This window comes from Saccopteryx bilineata, chromosome 2 (assembly GCF_036850765.1).
Source record: "Saccopteryx bilineata isolate mSacBil1 chromosome 2, mSacBil1_pri_phased_curated, whole genome shotgun sequence".
Taxonomy (NCBI): domain Eukaryota; kingdom Metazoa; phylum Chordata; class Mammalia; order Chiroptera; family Emballonuridae; genus Saccopteryx; species Saccopteryx bilineata.
Window position 1 is genome coordinate 361668492 of NC_089491.1, and position 16910 is coordinate 361685401.

Sequence of the window (16910 nt, forward strand, 5' to 3'; positions counted from 1 at the left end):
GTGAAGAAAGCTGGTAAGAAAAAGATTGATTCATTAGAAATATAGTGTTGGAGGAGAGCTACACAGGTAACTTGGACCACCAGAAAGACAAACAAGTGGGTTCCATAGCAAAATAAGCCTGAAACACTGCTGGAGGCAAAAATTATAAAACTGAAGTTGTCCTACTTCAGGCACGTCATAAGAAGGCAGGGTTCTTTTGGAAAAGACAGTAACACTGGGGGAAATCAAAGGCAGCAGGAAAAGAGGAAGATCAAATATGAGATGGACTGACTCATAACAGAAGCCATAGGCATGAGTTTAAAGGAGCTGAGCAGGTCTGTTGAGGATAAGACATTGTAGTCATAATTCATTCATAGGGTCACTAGGAGTTGAAAACAACTCAACGGCATGTAACATACACATAGGGTTCCTGTGAAAATTAAATGAGGCAGCACAAGTAAAGTACTTTCCATTTCTGTGCTTGGCACATGGAAGGCACCTGCTGAAGTGAGAGCCTTGGTCAGTTAGCAATTCAGCACAGCATAGGCAAAAGGCCAGAGTTCAAATACTGGCTCAAACACTTATCAGCACGACCGAGAAAAAAACTTAGTCCGAGAGTGGCTCACTCAAAGAGTTACATGAGAATGAAGTAAGTACAAACAAGGCCGTGAGATAGGGCCTGGCAAAGTGCATACCCAGTAAATATAACCTGTAATTCTTATACTTGTTATGATTACATATTCTCAGCGTCCCCTTTCATTTAAGTGTCTCATTCTAGATCACAAAGCAGCAGATATCTGAGTACAGTAGTGACCTAAAAGCACTAACAATAATCATCAGGACACTATCGGGAATGGACCAAAGCTGCATAACTTCATACAAGACTTGATATGGGAACACAGGATACAACTGACAGCTTTCTCTGACTCTGTGTGTGAATGGAACTAAGAGACTGTATCTACTCACTGTCCTGGACATTATGAGCAGACAGGATGAGTTTCCCATGCATTTAACATAGTGCAGCCTTATGTACCAGGCATTGTGCTATATGCTGGGGATACAACAATGAACAAGCAGTGGGAATGTGTTTGAAAATTACCACATACGGCCCTGGCCAGTTGGCTCAATGGTAGAGCATTGACCTGGCACGTGGATGTCCCAGGTTTGATTCCCAGTCAGGGTACACAGGAGAAGTGACCATCTGCTTTCCTCCCCTCCTCCTCCCCCTTTCTCTCTCTCTTCTCTTCCCACAGCCATGGCTTGATTGATTTGAGTGCATCCACCTCAGGTGCTAAAAATAGCTCAGTTGTGAGTATGGGCCCCAGATGGGGGTCACAGGAAGGATCCCAGTTGGGGCACATGTGGAAGTCTGTCTATCTCTCCTCCTCTCACTTAAATAAAAAGAAAATTTCCACTTGATGTTTCACTTGGAACAAAGCTCTTGAAGTAAACCTAACAGAACTGGGGTCCCTGTCTCTCCCTCCTGCACTGTGAGATTGAGAACTGTATTCTCCACAATAATATGGAACCTACACTTCAGAACTGGAAGAGCAGAGTCTCCTCTTCCCTCCACTGGCCTCTGCCTTCCTCAATCTGGAAAGGGCAGCAAAGTGAGGGCCTCCACCCTATCCCCACCCCCAGAAGGCTGAGGACTTAGCCCAAGTTCCAGCCTGGGAACAGCAGCTGCGGTGTGTGCAAGGCCCCTTGCAGGCCCGATACTTTGTGATAACAACCATTTGGCCAGCAGCTTCTGGAAGGATAAAGCTAAGGTCTAACAGCTCAACAGCCAGAAGTAATTTGCCCCAAGTCTTAGTCCTGCTTGGAGAACCAAGCAGGACAATTAGTAGGTTGATGATAGCCTGATGCTTCAGAAATCATTTTTTTAAAAGAAGGGAAAAAGAGGCTGCTTTAAAAAAGTCCTTTAACTCAGAAGCAATTCTATCCACTTTACAAATTCAATGTCCTCTGAATACACATCCATCTGTCACAGAAGAGAATCTTTTATTTTTGTGTGTGTGTGTGACAGAGAGAGGGACAGATAGGGACAGACAGGAAGGGAGAGAGATGAGAAGCATCAATTATTCATTGTGGCATCTTAGTTGTTCATTGATTGCTTTCTCATATGTGCCTTGACCATGGGGGCTACAGCAGACCAAGTGACCCCTTGCTCAAGCCAGTGACCTTGGGCTCAAGCTGGTGAGCTTTGCTCAAACCAGATGAACCTGTGCTCAAGCTGGCAACTTCAGGGTTTCCAACCTGGGTCCTCCGCGTTCCAGTCCGACACTCTATCCGTTGCGCCACTGCCTGGTCAGGCCAGAAGGGAATCTTTTAACTAGCAAAAGAGCAAGAGAAGGAATTCAGATAAACATCACGAGACTGTAGCCATAAAACTGGTGCCCATTCATCCCTTTCTCTGGAGGCAGGAAAGGATCAAGGAAGAATTTCAAAATCATTTTCTGCAATTAAAGAAAGGGATTCAGTGCCCTGTCCAGATAGCTTAGTTGGTTAGAGCATAGTCCTGATGCAGAGATTGCCAGCTTAACCCCCAGTCAGGGCACATACAAGAACAGATAGATGTTTCTTTCTCTCTCCCCAGTCTCTAAAATGAAATTTAAAAATAAAAATAAAAAAACAGTTTGGGGACAATCCTGAAATAAAAAAAAGAAAGAGAGAGAGAGAAGAAAAGAAAGACAGGAAGGAAGGAAAGAAGGAAGAAAAGAAGAGTAAAGAAAAGAGAAGGAAGGGAGGGAGAGAGGGAGGGAGGGAGGGAGGGCGGAGGAATGGAGGGAAGGAGGGATTCAGTGAGGGGGCAGGGGGAGGGAGGATAGAGATCAAGATGTTTAAAGTTTGTTATTTTAAGCTCAAAATAAATCACAGTCAGAAAGAACTAGAAGGCTTGATTTTATTTTTAATCTCCTCCCCAAGGCAGGAACAGTATCTAGAATGGGGGGGGGGGGCTGTCAGGCCAGCATCAGCTTTCCAGTCCCTCATCCAGTTCCCAAAAACAAAACCAGAGTTCATCATGTGCTTCCAGAATTTTACAATCTTGAATTATGGCTTTCAAATAATTCAGCTTCCACTCTTAACAAATCTCAGAGATGTGAGGCAGAGTACAAAGAAAACCCAGGAAAATATATAAAAAAAAACTGGCCTAAGATGGTAGCAGGGAAAAGAACCAGATAATATGGTAAATTTGGCACAAGAGGACCAATAAACTATGTACCAAACCAGTAAAGAGAGTTACATAAGAAATATACTACAGTCATTATTTCCTAAAACTACTTCAGAATCCACTATTGTCAACCATTACTTCTAGCAGCCTCACTTCTACAAGGTCCAATCTTTGTTCATTTAAGAAAAAAATAAACAAAAAAAAAACAGGTAGAACCATAGTACTGTGCATTAGAAAAGCATTTTCTTGAAAGAACCAAAGAAACTCTTATATTGCTGTTGACTGCTTGTCGTTCCTGTTTCATCAGAGCACTTCTACGTTTTGGTTCACCCCCTCAGATTTCCTTTTCTTTTTCAAATCAATGAGAAAAATATGTGTATGCTCATATATGTTAATAAGTACACACTAATATGTTTATGGACTGAACCTCCTCTCCCCTAGAAAGCTTCTTTACCTAGTTTAAGATTTAAAAATCTATTGCTCACTTTATTAGAACTTTCTAACAATCACAAAGTTGGAGACAAGTGTTGGACCCACAGCCTTCAGGAACTAGACTGCAATTTTTACTCACTATTCTCTCTGCTGAGATGCTCAAGTTCTCTTTTTTTGCAGACATGTATGGTTTAAATTCCTGGTCTTTTTCAATAAATATACTTATTTTACAATGTGAGCCAGGGGTGCCTGTCAGCTGCGGGGAAACAAACGTCCTGCTGCAGGCGCTCTCCCTCCCGGCTGAGGCTGGCAGCCCCACTTCCATGTATGGAAGTGAGTGAAACAGTAAAACCTCAGACATGAGTCTGGGCAGGGCTGGGGGTGGGGGCGGCATTCCTCACGGAAAGGCAAGTCTGGGCCCAGAGGGATGGATGACAGGAGCCCTTCCAGCCCTGCCTTTGGCCTGGGGTCCCGTGGATTCTTTAGTGGAACTGCCATAAGGCCAGAAGTGATGAAACGCAGGAAAGCAACAGGCACAGCCCAGTCAACAGCCGCAAAGCACCCAGGATGGGAAGGCACGGCCGCTCACCGAGCATGAACAGCGGCCGGGCTGTCTTAGGAGCAGAGCCTGAGCCCTGAAAACCAGTGCCACTTGGCTCACACACACACTGACCTCAGCACCCTGGAATGCAAAAAAAAAAATTCTCCACAATTTGCCATCCATCATCATTGCTCCCCCAAGGCCAGTGCTCAAGGAAGGGTAGAATTTTTTTTGTGGCTTCATTCAGTATCTATCTGCCAGAAACTTCGCGCCAGTCCACAAAAGAGTTAACCACCCTGATACTATATGAAGATTATAGTCTATAATCATTGGGTCTATAATGTTCTTACAACATCAGGGTGCTTAATTCTTTCATGAGCAGGTGTAACTTTCACACAACATCTGGGTGGTTAACTCTTTCACAGACTGACACAGGTCTGCAGACCAATGGTTAAAAAACACTGGTTTAATTGACTGTGACTGGTTTAATTAAGTGACAGGACACTTACCTACTTCTTACCCAGGCAAGTCTGGAAGTTGCAAAAAAAAAAACAAAACCGTTTAGGTCAAACTGTAGGTACTGGATGGAGTCAGAGAGATAAAGGCTGGAACCCTGCAGGTGCCATTTACTACATGACTCTGGGCAAGTAACTTCACATCCCTGTACCTCGGTCTCCTTGCCTGTCCAGTGGGGTAACAAGGTAGGTGCCCCACGGGGCCGCTGTGTGAAGTCTGCAGCGCTGTGCCTGCCACCAAGGAAATGCTGCATAATTGTTAAGTGTTATTATTAACCATAATAAAGTATAGATCAACTACTGAAGATTTATAGTCCTCTTTCTGTATTTCATGCTCACCCCCTCTCTGATGTACACTGGCCTTCGTGATATCCTCCTACTTGTGCCCTTTCTATGTCCTGCTGTCCTGTCCCCAGGTCCACAGTGATGCTCCCCGGGGCCTCCCCTTGGGGGCCACCTCCTTCTCTCTCCACAAACTCTCTGGAACTCTCAGTGCCTCCCATGCCTCTATTTGCGGGTGACCCACAGGTCTGTCTCAGGCACAGCTGCTGTAAACAGGCCACTGGCCAGCTCAATATCTCTACCTGCTTTTACTTTCCCTAGCCTCCTCCACAAACCAAAACCCGCTTCCATTCTCCCTATCTTAGTCGGTGACATACCTTGATGCCATTAACTCCTTCATGCTTCACCCCATCTTAGTCAGCTCGGGCTGCCATAACAAACCACAGACTGGGCAGCTTCAACAAGACATTCTTTCTCCCCACTCTCGAGATTCGCAGAAATCCAAGACCCAAGGTGCTGGCGAATTCGGTGTCGGGAAAGGGCCCTCCTGCCTGGTTTGTAGACGGCTGCCTTCTTGCTCTCATGTGCGCTCACATGGGGATGGGGAGTGGGGTGGGGGAGCAAGCTCTGATCTCCTGTTCTTATAAGGGCATTCACCCATGGTGGGGGCCCCACCCTCATGGCTTCATCTAAATCTAATTACTTTCCAATGGCCCCATCTCCAAATACCAACACATTGGGGTTGGTTTAGGACTTCAACACATGAATTTGGGAGGTATGTAAGTAACTATTCAGCCCACAGCACCCTCCAAGGCCAGGACACAGCCATGAAGTTTATCTTCTAATGCATCTCCTGTCTACTCCCTATCCTTCTCATGCCCATCCCACCACCCTGGAGTCGGCCCTCTTCATCTTCCCCACTCTGGTCTAGTCTGTTGAACAGAAATACAAGCAATCCAAATTTTTTTAGTAACCACATTAAAAAGTTTTTTAAAAACTCAACCTATCATTGCAACGTATAATTGATATAAGGATTACTGGGATATTTTACATTCTTTTTTTTAATACCCTGTCATTGTTACTCAGTATATATTTAACACAGCACACCTCAGTTAGGACTACCCCACTGCAGTGCTCACAGCCACACAGCTACCATATTGGGCAGTGTGTCTCTAGTCTCTCTTCCTCGAATCCACTGTCTACACAGCCACCATGGTTTTCTTTCTTCCTTTTTTAATAGATCTTTTTTTTTTTTTCTTTTTTTTTTTTTTTTTTTTTTTACAGAGACAGAGAGAGAGTCAGAGTGAGGGATAGACAGGGACAAACAGACAGGAACAGAGAGATGAGAAGCATCAATCATTAGTTTTTCGTTGCGCATTGCGACACCTTAGTTGTTCATTGATTGCTTTCTCATATGTGCCTTGACCATGGGCCTTCAGTGGACCGAGTAACCCCTTGCTTGAGCCAAGGACCTTGGGTCCAAGCTGGTGAATTTTTGCTCAAACCAGATGAGCCCTCACTCAAGCTGGCGACCTCGGGGTCTCGAACCTGGGTCTTCCGCATCCCAGTCTGACGCTCTATCCACTGTGCCACCGCCTGGTCAGGCTTTTTTTTTCTTTTTTTTTGTATTTTTCTGAAGTTGGAAACAGGGAGGCAGTCAGACAGACTCCCGCATGTGCCCGACCGGGATCCACCCAGCATTGCCCACCAGGAGGCGATGCTCTGCCCATCTGGGGCATTGCTCTGTTGCAACCAGAGTCATTCTAGCGCCTGAGTCAGAGGCCATGGAGCCATCCTCAGTGCCCGGGCCAACTTTGCTCCAATGGAGCCCTGGCTGTGGGAGGGGAAGAGAGAGACAGAGAGGAAGGAGAGGGGGAGGGGTGGAGAAGCAGATGGGTGCTTCTCCTGTGTACCCTGGCCGGGAATCGAACCTGGGACTCCTGCACGCCAGACTGACACTCTACCACTGAGCCAACCGGTCAGGGCCAATAGATCTTTTTTTTTTTAATTGTTTTTTGTTTTGTTTTTTTTTACAGAGTCAGAGAGAGGGATAGATAGGGACAGACAGACAGGAACACAGAGAGATGAGAAGCATCAATCATCAGTTTTTCGTTGTGACACCTTAGTTGTTCATTGATGGCTTTCTCATATGTGCCTTGACCGCGGGCCTTCAGCAGACCGAGTAACCCCTTGCTCAAGCCAGCGACCTTGGGTCCAAGCTGGTGAGCTTTTTGCTCAAACCAGATGAGCCTGTGCTCAAGCTGGTGACCTCGGGGTCTCGAACCTGGGTCCTTCCGCATCCCAGTCCGACGCTCTATCCACTGTGCCACCACCTGGTCAGGCCCAATAGATCTTTTTTTAAAACTTTATTGATTGATTTTAGAGAGAGAGGAAGGGAGAGAGCGAGAGAGACAGGAACATCAATCTGTTCCTGTATGTGTCCTGACCGGCGATCAAACTGTTCTAACCAACCAAGCTATCTGGCCAGAGCACTACCATGATTTTATATCTAATCTTCAGGAAATGTCCCTGCTTAGAACCCTCCAGTGTCCCCGTCAAGACACAGTCTTACACCCTGATGTCCTTTCATTTGCTGCCCCCCCCCACTTGTCCATCTGGCCTCCTCCTCCACCACTCACTCCTACCTCTCCCTTTAGTCTCCATCAATGAGGAACTGCAAACTGCAGGTGACATCATAGGAAGCATGGTATAAGACTACTTTTGTTTTAAACATACATGTTTATGTATATACATAAATAAAATGTGCAAGAGTATAGATGACGGATATATATTTTCAATAAAAACCCGCCTGACCAGGCGGTGGTGCAGTGGATAGAGCGTCAGATTGGGATGCGGAGGATATAGGTTCGAGACCCCAAGGTCACCGCCAGCTTGAGCGCGGGCTCATCTGGTTTGAGCAAAGCTCACCAGCTTGGACCCAAGGTCGCTGGCTTGAGCAAGGGGTTACTGGGTTTGCTGTAGCCCCACAGTCAAGGCACATATGAGAAAGCAATCAATGAACAACTAAGGTGTCGCAATGCGCAACAAAAAACTAATGATTGATGCTTCTCATCTCTCCGTTCCTGTCTGTCTGTCCCTGTCTATCCCTCTCTCTGTCTCATTAAAAAAAAAAAAAAAAAACAACTCTGGAAAAAAACTCTGGAAAGAGGCACTAAAGTATAAACAATAATGATCTCCAGTTGGTGGTAGTTTGGTGATTTTAAGTATTTTTTCTTTTGCTGATTTGAATTTTCTAATTTTTTAAATAACCCCAGAATTAAAAAGGAGGGGAAAGTGTCCTGGCCAGATAGTTCAGTTGGTTAGAGCATCATCCAGAAGCACAGAGGTTGCTGGTTCAAACCCTGGTCAGAGCACATACAGCAACAGCTGTTCCTATCTCTCTCTCTCTCACACTCTCTCTCCCTTCCTCTCTCTAAAATCAATAAAATAAACATTTTAAAAAAAGGAGAGAATAAAGGAACTTGCTAAAAGAGTGGGTCCAAAAGCCACGCAGTAATAAGTTATAGAGGTAATTCTGCACATTTAGGATAATACTTTGGAAAATGGGTCTAGTTGAGCCTCATTATTCAAGAATTCTGTATTTGTGAATTCATCTACTTGTTAAAATATTTTGTAACCCCCAAATCAATTTAGTGACACCTTTACGGTCATTCACAGACATGCACAGGGTGGTAAAAAATCTGAGTCACCCACCACACATTACCAGTTGAAGTTAAACAAGGCAATACTCAGCCTGACCTATGGTGGCACAGTGGATAAATCATCAATCTGGAACGCTAAGGTTGCTGGTTCGAAACCTCTGGCTTGCCTGGTCAAGGCACATATGAGAATAGAAGCTTCCTGCTCTTTTCCCTTCTCTCTCTCTCTCTCTCTCTCTCCCTCTTCCCCCCCCCCCCATCTAAAATGAATTTTACAAAAAGGCAACACTCTGCCCTCTTGTTTCAACTCATACTGTAAAGTGTCCCTTTGGCAGTCTGTTTATTGCCCCATTTTTGTGCTTTTTTTTTTTTTTGGTGATTTCACTGTTTAAAATGGCCCCCAAGCATAGTGTTGAAGTGCTGTCTAGTGTTCCTAAGTGCAAAATGGTTGTGATGTATGTGCCTTATGAAGAAAACAAGTGTGTCAGATGAGCTTCATTAAGGCATGGGGTACAGTAAATGCTGAGGCCAAAAGTTCAATATTACTGAATTGACAATTTATATTAAATAAGGTGTCTTTAAACAGAAGCACATATGAAATGTTTCATAGGCAGCTTCCGCTGTGGGTAACGAGTGGTGGCCGAAGCAGGGGGAACATCGAGGGAGAGGCTCAGGCAGATACTATGGCAGATGGTGGCTCGGAGCGGGCTGATGGGCGCATCGTCAAGATGGAGGTGGACTACAGCGCCACGGTGGACCAGAGTCTGCCTGAGTGCGAGAAGCTCGCCAAGGAAGGAAGACTTCAGGAAGTCATTGAAACCCTTCTGTCTTTGGAAAAACAGGCCCGTACTGCTTCTGATATGGTGTCTACATCCCGCATCTTAGTTGCAGTAGTGAAAATGTGCTATGAGGCTAAAGAATGGGATTTACTTAATGAAAATATTATGCTTTTATCAAAGAGACGGAGTCAGTTAAAACAAGCTGTTGCAAAAATGGTTCAGCAGTGCTGTACTTACATTGAGGAAATCACAGACCTTCCAATCAAACTTCGATTAATTAATACTCTACGAATGGTTACAGAAGGAAAGATTTATGTTGAAATTGAGCGTGCCTGACAGACTAAAACATTAGCAACCATCAAAGAGCAAAATGGTGAGGTCAAAGAGGCCGCCTCCATTTTGCAAGAGTTACAGGTGGAAACCTATGGGTCAATGGAAAAGAAAGAGCGAGTGGAGTTTATTTTGGAGCAGATGAGGCTGTGCCTGGCTGTGAAGGATTACATCCGCACACAGGTCATAGGCAAGAAGATCAACACCAAGTTTTTCCAGGAAGAAAATACAGAGAAATTAAAGTTTAAATGCTATAACTTAATGATTCAGCTGGATCAACACGAGGGCTCCTATCTGTCTATTTGTAAGCACTACAGAGCAATATATGACACTCCCTGTATACAGGCAGAAAGTGAAAAGTGGCAACAGGCTCTGAAAAGTGTTGTCCTATATGTTATCTTGGCTCCTTTTGATAATGAACAGTCAGATTTGGTCCACCGAATAAGTGGTGACAAGAAGTTAGAAGAGATTCCTAAATATAAGGATCTTTTAAAGCTTTTTACCACATGGAGTTGATGCGTTGGTCCACTCTTGTTGAAGACTATGGAATGGAATTAAGAAAAGGTTCTGTGGAGAGTCCTGCAACTGATGTTTTTGGTTATACAGAAGAAGGTGAAAAAAGGTGGAAAGACTTGAAGAACAGAGTTGTTGAACATAATATTAGAATAATGGCCAAGTATTACACGAGGATAACAATGAAGAGGATGGCACAGCTTTTGGATCTGTCTGTTGACAAGTCAGAGGCTTTTCTCTCGAATCTCGTAGTAAACAAGACCATCTTTGCTAAAGTAGACAGGTTGGCAGGAATTGTCAACTTCCAGAGACCCAAGGATCCCAATAATTTATTAAATGACTGGTCTCAGAAACTGAACTCATTGATGTCTCTAGTTAACAAGACCACGCACCTCATAGCCAAAGAGGAGATGGTCCATAATCTGCAATGAGGGCCGCTGCCCTTAGTGCTTTTAGAGAAAAGTTAAAATTGGAAGTCATTAAAAAAAGAGACAGTTATGGTGTATGTGTTGGGTTTTTTGTCCTATTCTCAACTCTTTTGTTTAACATTTAAAATACAGTGAATATGTTTGAGGCCTCTTTCAACCTTTCACCTTCCTGATTTCATTGTTAACTTTTCATTTGCAATTGGTACAGAAATATAATACATTTCTATTGTCCGAGTGTTCAAAAAATTGTCATAACTGGCCCTGGCCGGTTGGCTCAGTGGTAGAGCGTCGGCCTGGCGTGTAGAAGTCCCGGGTTCGATTCCCGGCCAGGGCACATAGGAGAAGCGCCCATTTGCTTCTCCACCCCTCCCCCTCTCCTTCCCCTCTGTCTCTCTCTTCCCCTCCCGCAGCCAAGGCTCCATTGGAGCAAAGATGGCCCGGGCGCTGGGGATGGCTCTTTGGCCTCTGCCCCAGGCGTTAGAGTGGCTCTGGTCGCGGCAGAGCGATGCCCCAGAGGGGCAGAGCATCGCCCCCTGGTGGGCAGAGCGTCGCCCCCTGGTGGGCAGAGCGTCGCCCCCTGGTGGGCGTGCCGGGTGGATCCCGGTCGGGCGCATGTGGGAGTCTGTCTGACTGTCTCTCCCGGTTTCTAGCTTCAGAAAAATACACACAAAAAAATAATAATAAATAAATAAATAAATAAATTATCATAACTTACCCAAATGTTTTTTTACCCAAATATTATCATTTGAAACCTTTTTAAGCTATTATTTGTTCTCATTCAGCTAACAACCACAATTATAATAAAAGCAGTATATGCAAGTTTATTTTCTATGGTTGCCTGTTTTCTGAACATTTTACGGGGTAGTGATTTAAGTGTTTTTTAAATAAATTTTGTTGTAAATCTATGAAAAAAAAAAGTTTCATACACAGTCACCATGGAGAGAGATGACCATGCATGCATACAGGCAGTTTAGCTCCATGTCAGATCTCCTCCTTGTATATAGCAAACTGCGAAATCACAGCTTTAAGGATACCTGTGCCGGGTTTCAGAAAGTACTTTAGCCCTGGCCAGGTAGCTCAATTGGTTAGAATGTCATCCCAGTACACCGAGGCTGTGAGTTCAATCTCTCATCAGGGCCCATACAAGAATCAACCAATGAATGCATAAACAAGTGGAATAACAAATTGACGTTTCTATCGCTCTCCCTTTCTCTCTCTAAAATCAATCAGTAAGTAAACATTTTAAAATATATATTTAACACACACCAATATAACCCAGTAATAAGAACTGGCTTTAGAAACAATTCCCTAAGTTTCAGAACGTCAGTTCTCCCTCTAGTGAAGCAGCTGGCCTCCGCCAGCAGTCCCCTTTCCAAACTCTCAAGGTTGAAGCCAAGTATGGGTTCACGCTGCCCCATGCCGACTCTGCTCTTCTCTACTCTGGTTTTTATCTTCCTGCTCAGGTTGGAATAACCACCTCAAAGCAGAGGGCAAATTCCCATGACCCCAGGCCCCAGGGCCAGGTGCCAAAGGGTTCAGGTCCCAGCTGTCCCTCAACACGAGAAGGACACTAACTGCCTGGACAGGCCCCAGGATAACGCGCCTCCTCCTCTCCCTCCCCGCTGGCCCAACAGGAAAAAATACTGTAGCCTCATGTCATCAGAATGGAATTTCTATTTAACACTTCAGGGTCTCGTCAGCCCAGATGCACAAATTGAAGCACCTGGCTCTTTTTTAATTCCTTTCTTTACGTTTCCCATAATTCAGCCCTGGTAATCCGTTTCTTAAGTGCTCCCTGCTGTTGTTCGGGGAGGTAACATGTTTGTTTTTACAGCAATGAGTTGCAGCCACTTGAGGCTTTCCACCGAGGAGGTCTGACTGGCACCCCCGGCCTGACCCCAGCCCTTCCATAGGAAAATGACTCCGCTCTCAGGAATAGGCTCTGGGGACCAGGGAACTCGTCCTGCTTTCTAGAGGCCAAGATACACAAAATTACTCAGGAAAATTAGGACTATGACATTTCTCTTTTTTCAGAATGCTTATCTCTCTGTTCTAGGAGCAAAATTTGGTAAGCTCTCACAGTCACTGCTTGGCCCTTTTTTTAAAAGGGCTGCCAGAAAACATGCCAAGGAATAGCACCGATCCAGCAATAAGGAGACCTAGAACCTAGAAGCTCGGGAAGCCACATAGCCACCTTCTCTCTGGGCCTCAGTCTCCTCACCAGTTTAACACTGCTGCATGTTATATAACAAAACTGTTTGTTTATGACTACAGCACAAACATAAAGAAGAATGCATGCCTTTGTTTAACTTTGAGGCTCACCTTTAATGCCTGGCATTCCATTCCTCTCCCTACTGGAACCCTGCCAGCTCTTCAATTCTCAGTCCAAACCATTCCCTCTTTCTTCCAATAAATATTTGGGCCAAATATTTCCTAATAAGTTACACCAAATGTATTTAGTATGAGTGACACAATAATGAAGAGCACAGAGTCCCTGCCCTTAGAAACCTTCTGGTCTGGCGGAACGGTAGTTACCACCTTCCGACCAGTTTCCACGTGCCTCTCCCAGTGCTCATGGCTCTTGATATTATGTGTCATCTCAAATCTCCACAGCAACTCTACAGGGTATGTACTGTTATTATTCCAATTTTACAGATGGGGAAACCACAGCATCAAAAGATTAAAGTAGCCTGACCAAGCGGTGGCAAAGTGGTCAGAGTATCAGACTGGGACGCAGACAACCCAGATTCGAAACCCTGAGGTCACTCACTGGCTTGAGCCACGGGCTCATCCGACTTGAGCGTGGGATCATAGACATGATGCCAGGGTCGCTGGCTTAAGCCCAAAGGTCACTGGCTTGAGCCCAAGGTCACTGGCTTAAGCAAGGAGTCACTCACTCTGCTGTAGCTCTCCGGTCAAGGCACATATGAGAAAGCAGTCAATGAACAACTAAGGTGCTGCAACGAAGAACTGATGCTTCTCATCTCTCTCCCTTCCTGTCTGTCTGTCCCTGTCTGTTCCTCTCTGTCTCTGTCACACACACACACACACACACACACACACACACACACACACAAGATTAAAGTAACTTGCCCAAGATCTCAAGGCTAGAGAGGTAGGAGAGATGCAGCTGAGGCAGGTCATGCACCAGAGGGGTCAGCCTCTCCGGCTGCTGTCTGACCAGGTCACAGGACTCTTAGGATCTCAGAGCAACCTCATCCCATACCAGATGTCATCCTATAGACTCTATATGTGTATGTATCTGTGTCTGTAATGCTTTATCTCCACAACTAAATTATAAATGCCTGTAAGAGCAGGGACTCTGTCATTATTTTTTCTGCATCCTGACACTGCCTGGGGCAACTGAGACACTCACAAAACATGTGACTGACTGAGGATGGGCAGTGCCAATACAAAGCAATGAAAAGCACAAACTTGATTTTGTAACATGAACCCATACGAAGTGAGAAATCTGGTTTGGGAGCTTCTTAGTCCCTGTCATCACTCCCCCTCCCTCTCCCCAACACTATACAGTAGTGGAAAATTCCTAGAGGAGTTTCCTTTGCTTTATTTTACAAACAGAAGACATTCACCCAGAGTTTCTTCTTTATGATCTAAGAGTCTAGAAAATGCATTTTTGCAACCTGGCCCAGGATGAGATTCTTGGGTTTGAGTTTGGCCATCTTGGTAGAAGCATCTGTTTCTTGCTATGTGGCATGTCTGGGATCCAAGCCTCCCTTCTCATTCCATGCCCCAACCTCTAAGAGAGGCCGCCATCACCTTGCAAACTGAACACCGAAGTCAGCTTCCCAGAGCCTCCACGCACAGGATCGCACCTCCAGGTCAGCATCACCTAAAACGTGTTTTCCTGGCCACCTGCCAAAGGAACGTTTGTTTTCCTTATAAAAGGTAAACATGCTCCCACTGAGCATGGGGAGCCTCTGCCACTCATCAGGTTTCAAAACAGGCATCGTCATTCTTCATCCCATACTTACTCTCTCTAGCTGGATCAAATGAACTTTCTCCTTCTCAACTTTACCCTTCATTCCCACATGGTTATTTATATCCAGAGTATCTTTCTTTCTTAATCCACTGGACTATCCTCCCCTTGCACAAACCCCATTTTAAAAGGTCACTTTTTTAAAAGATTTTATTTATTCATTTTTTTTAAAGAGGGGGGAGAGAGAGAGAGAGATGGATGAGGGGGAGCAGCAGGAAGCATTATCTCCCATTCATGCCTTGACCAAGCAAGCCCAGAGTTTCGAACTAGCAACCTCAGCGTTCTAGGTCGACACTTTATCCACTGCGCCACCACAGGCCAGGCAAAAGGTCACTTTCAAGTTATTCTTTCCAGAAAGCTTTCTGGAAATAAGTTGGTGTCTGCAAGCTTATTCTTTCCCCTCATGTTCCTTTGCTCAATAAGACATGATCATGAGCAGCATTACTTAGTCATATGAAAATGCCACTGAACTGCTAAGTAGATCAAAAGGAGGGGGGACCCTACACTAACACAAGTATTCAGAAACTAGATGCACACTCTTTCAGGCAAAAAGCACATTTATTTTCTTCACATATATTTATGTTTTTATTACAAAAGTGATTACATTCAAAATATCTGGAAATCTGAGACCCACCACCATAGACACCACTACCCTAACATAACTATTAGCAAGGTATGGTATTTATTTCAATCTTTCTTCTTATACATTGGTTTAAACAGTGTTACCATCATGGTATCTGTATGATTTGGAATCTTGCTTTTTTGAATACAGTATCTCAGGTACATGGTTCTATGTTCCAGCAAAGGTCATTAACTCCATTTGTAATAGCTGTTCAACTCAACTCTGAACACTGTAGTTCATTTACCAATTCCATGTTGAACATTTAGAGCATTTCCAATGTCTTCCTATTATACACAGCTTTAAAGAATATCTTCAAGGTAAGGTAAGGCAAGCATCATTATAGTTGTGTTCTGACACACAGGCTATGCATTTAATCTACATATATGACTAACTGTTCAAAAAATATTCTCACTTCTAAACTGACACTAATTTCCTTTCCATTCTTATATCAAGTCCTCTTTTAAGATTCACTAGATATTTGCAAAGTCTGTCTTACATAATTTCTATTATCTATTTATTTAATATATCTATTTGATTCCCAGAGCAACCCTTTGATTTTTCATAAATGACTTGCCTATGTGAATCGATACCGAATGAATCCTAAGTTTTTCAGCTGCCTCATACAGAGAGGAATAAGGAATGTTCAGGTGGAGGGGGAAGGGGAAAGAGAAAGGTTGTGTGTGATATTGGATGACTTCTGGTGTAATATTTGTACACTTTTCTCAAAGAAACAGATGCATCCCTGAGATGCTGTAAGGGAGGTTTTCTTTTTTTTTATTATTATTATAATTAATTAATTTTAGGTTTATTGAGATTTAATTAACAATAAAGTTGTAAGATATTTAAAGGGAGGTTTTCTAAGTGGAAGAAATCACATTCTGAACATCTCTTAGAACTCACAATCTAAAACAATTTGCCTATTAAAATGAAGATCCTTCTATAATGAAAATAATGGTCACTGCCTGTTATTTTATCTGTTTCATAACTTTGCATTATGGGGTGATGGATTTTCTAAAAATGCAGCACACATTAGTAAATAAAAACCTATATTAAATACAAGTCAACTTAATACTAGTCACCACAAAAGGCACAGTATAATACAAGTGCCTGGCGTGGGGAAGTCTTTTGTCCCTATAGAAATCCACATACTCTTGGAAGAACAGATTGACAGCCTCAGAGAACAAACCTCTTAATTTATCCAAATGGCAGGGCACAGCAGTGAGAATTTCATAGACATTGTCTTCCCATTGTTTTGTGTCAGTCCTAAAGGGGCCCCTCTTGGAGGACAGGGAAAACTGTTTTCAGAGGTCTCCTTAGCCTAGCATACTCAGATAGCATGTCAGACTGAGCCATTTTCCTTCTGTTCCTTGCTTCTGTATTGGGTTCATTACCATGGCAGACACAATACAAAGTAACCACAGGGCTATGCAATACATTTCTAGTTTTTACTCACCTGAGACAGAAAAAGCAGCACCTGTCATAGGCAGCCAAGGATACGAGCAAGATGTACATAAAAGGCTTGGTTTAAAAAGGTGTGTGTGTGTGTGTCAGGTTCTCACACACTCACATGCCTGTATATGTGCAAAATGCCTTTGAAGAGACACAAGAAACTGACAATGGTGGCTGCTTCGGGGGAGGCAGACTACAGTCAGACATAC

The 16910-nt window shown here is 44.0% G+C and overlaps 1 protein-coding gene and 1 pseudogene across 1 annotated transcript in view; one reads left to right on the top strand and one right to left on the bottom strand.

The window, feature by feature from the left end:
* Positions 1 to 16910, bottom strand: part of NXN (nucleoredoxin) — a 179105-nt gene that overhangs the window by 144652 nt on the left and 17543 nt on the right. The gene's annotated exons all lie outside the window — the stretch shown is intronic.
* On the top strand, positions 9213 to 10664 carry LOC136323514 (26S proteasome non-ATPase regulatory subunit 12 pseudogene; annotated as a pseudogene).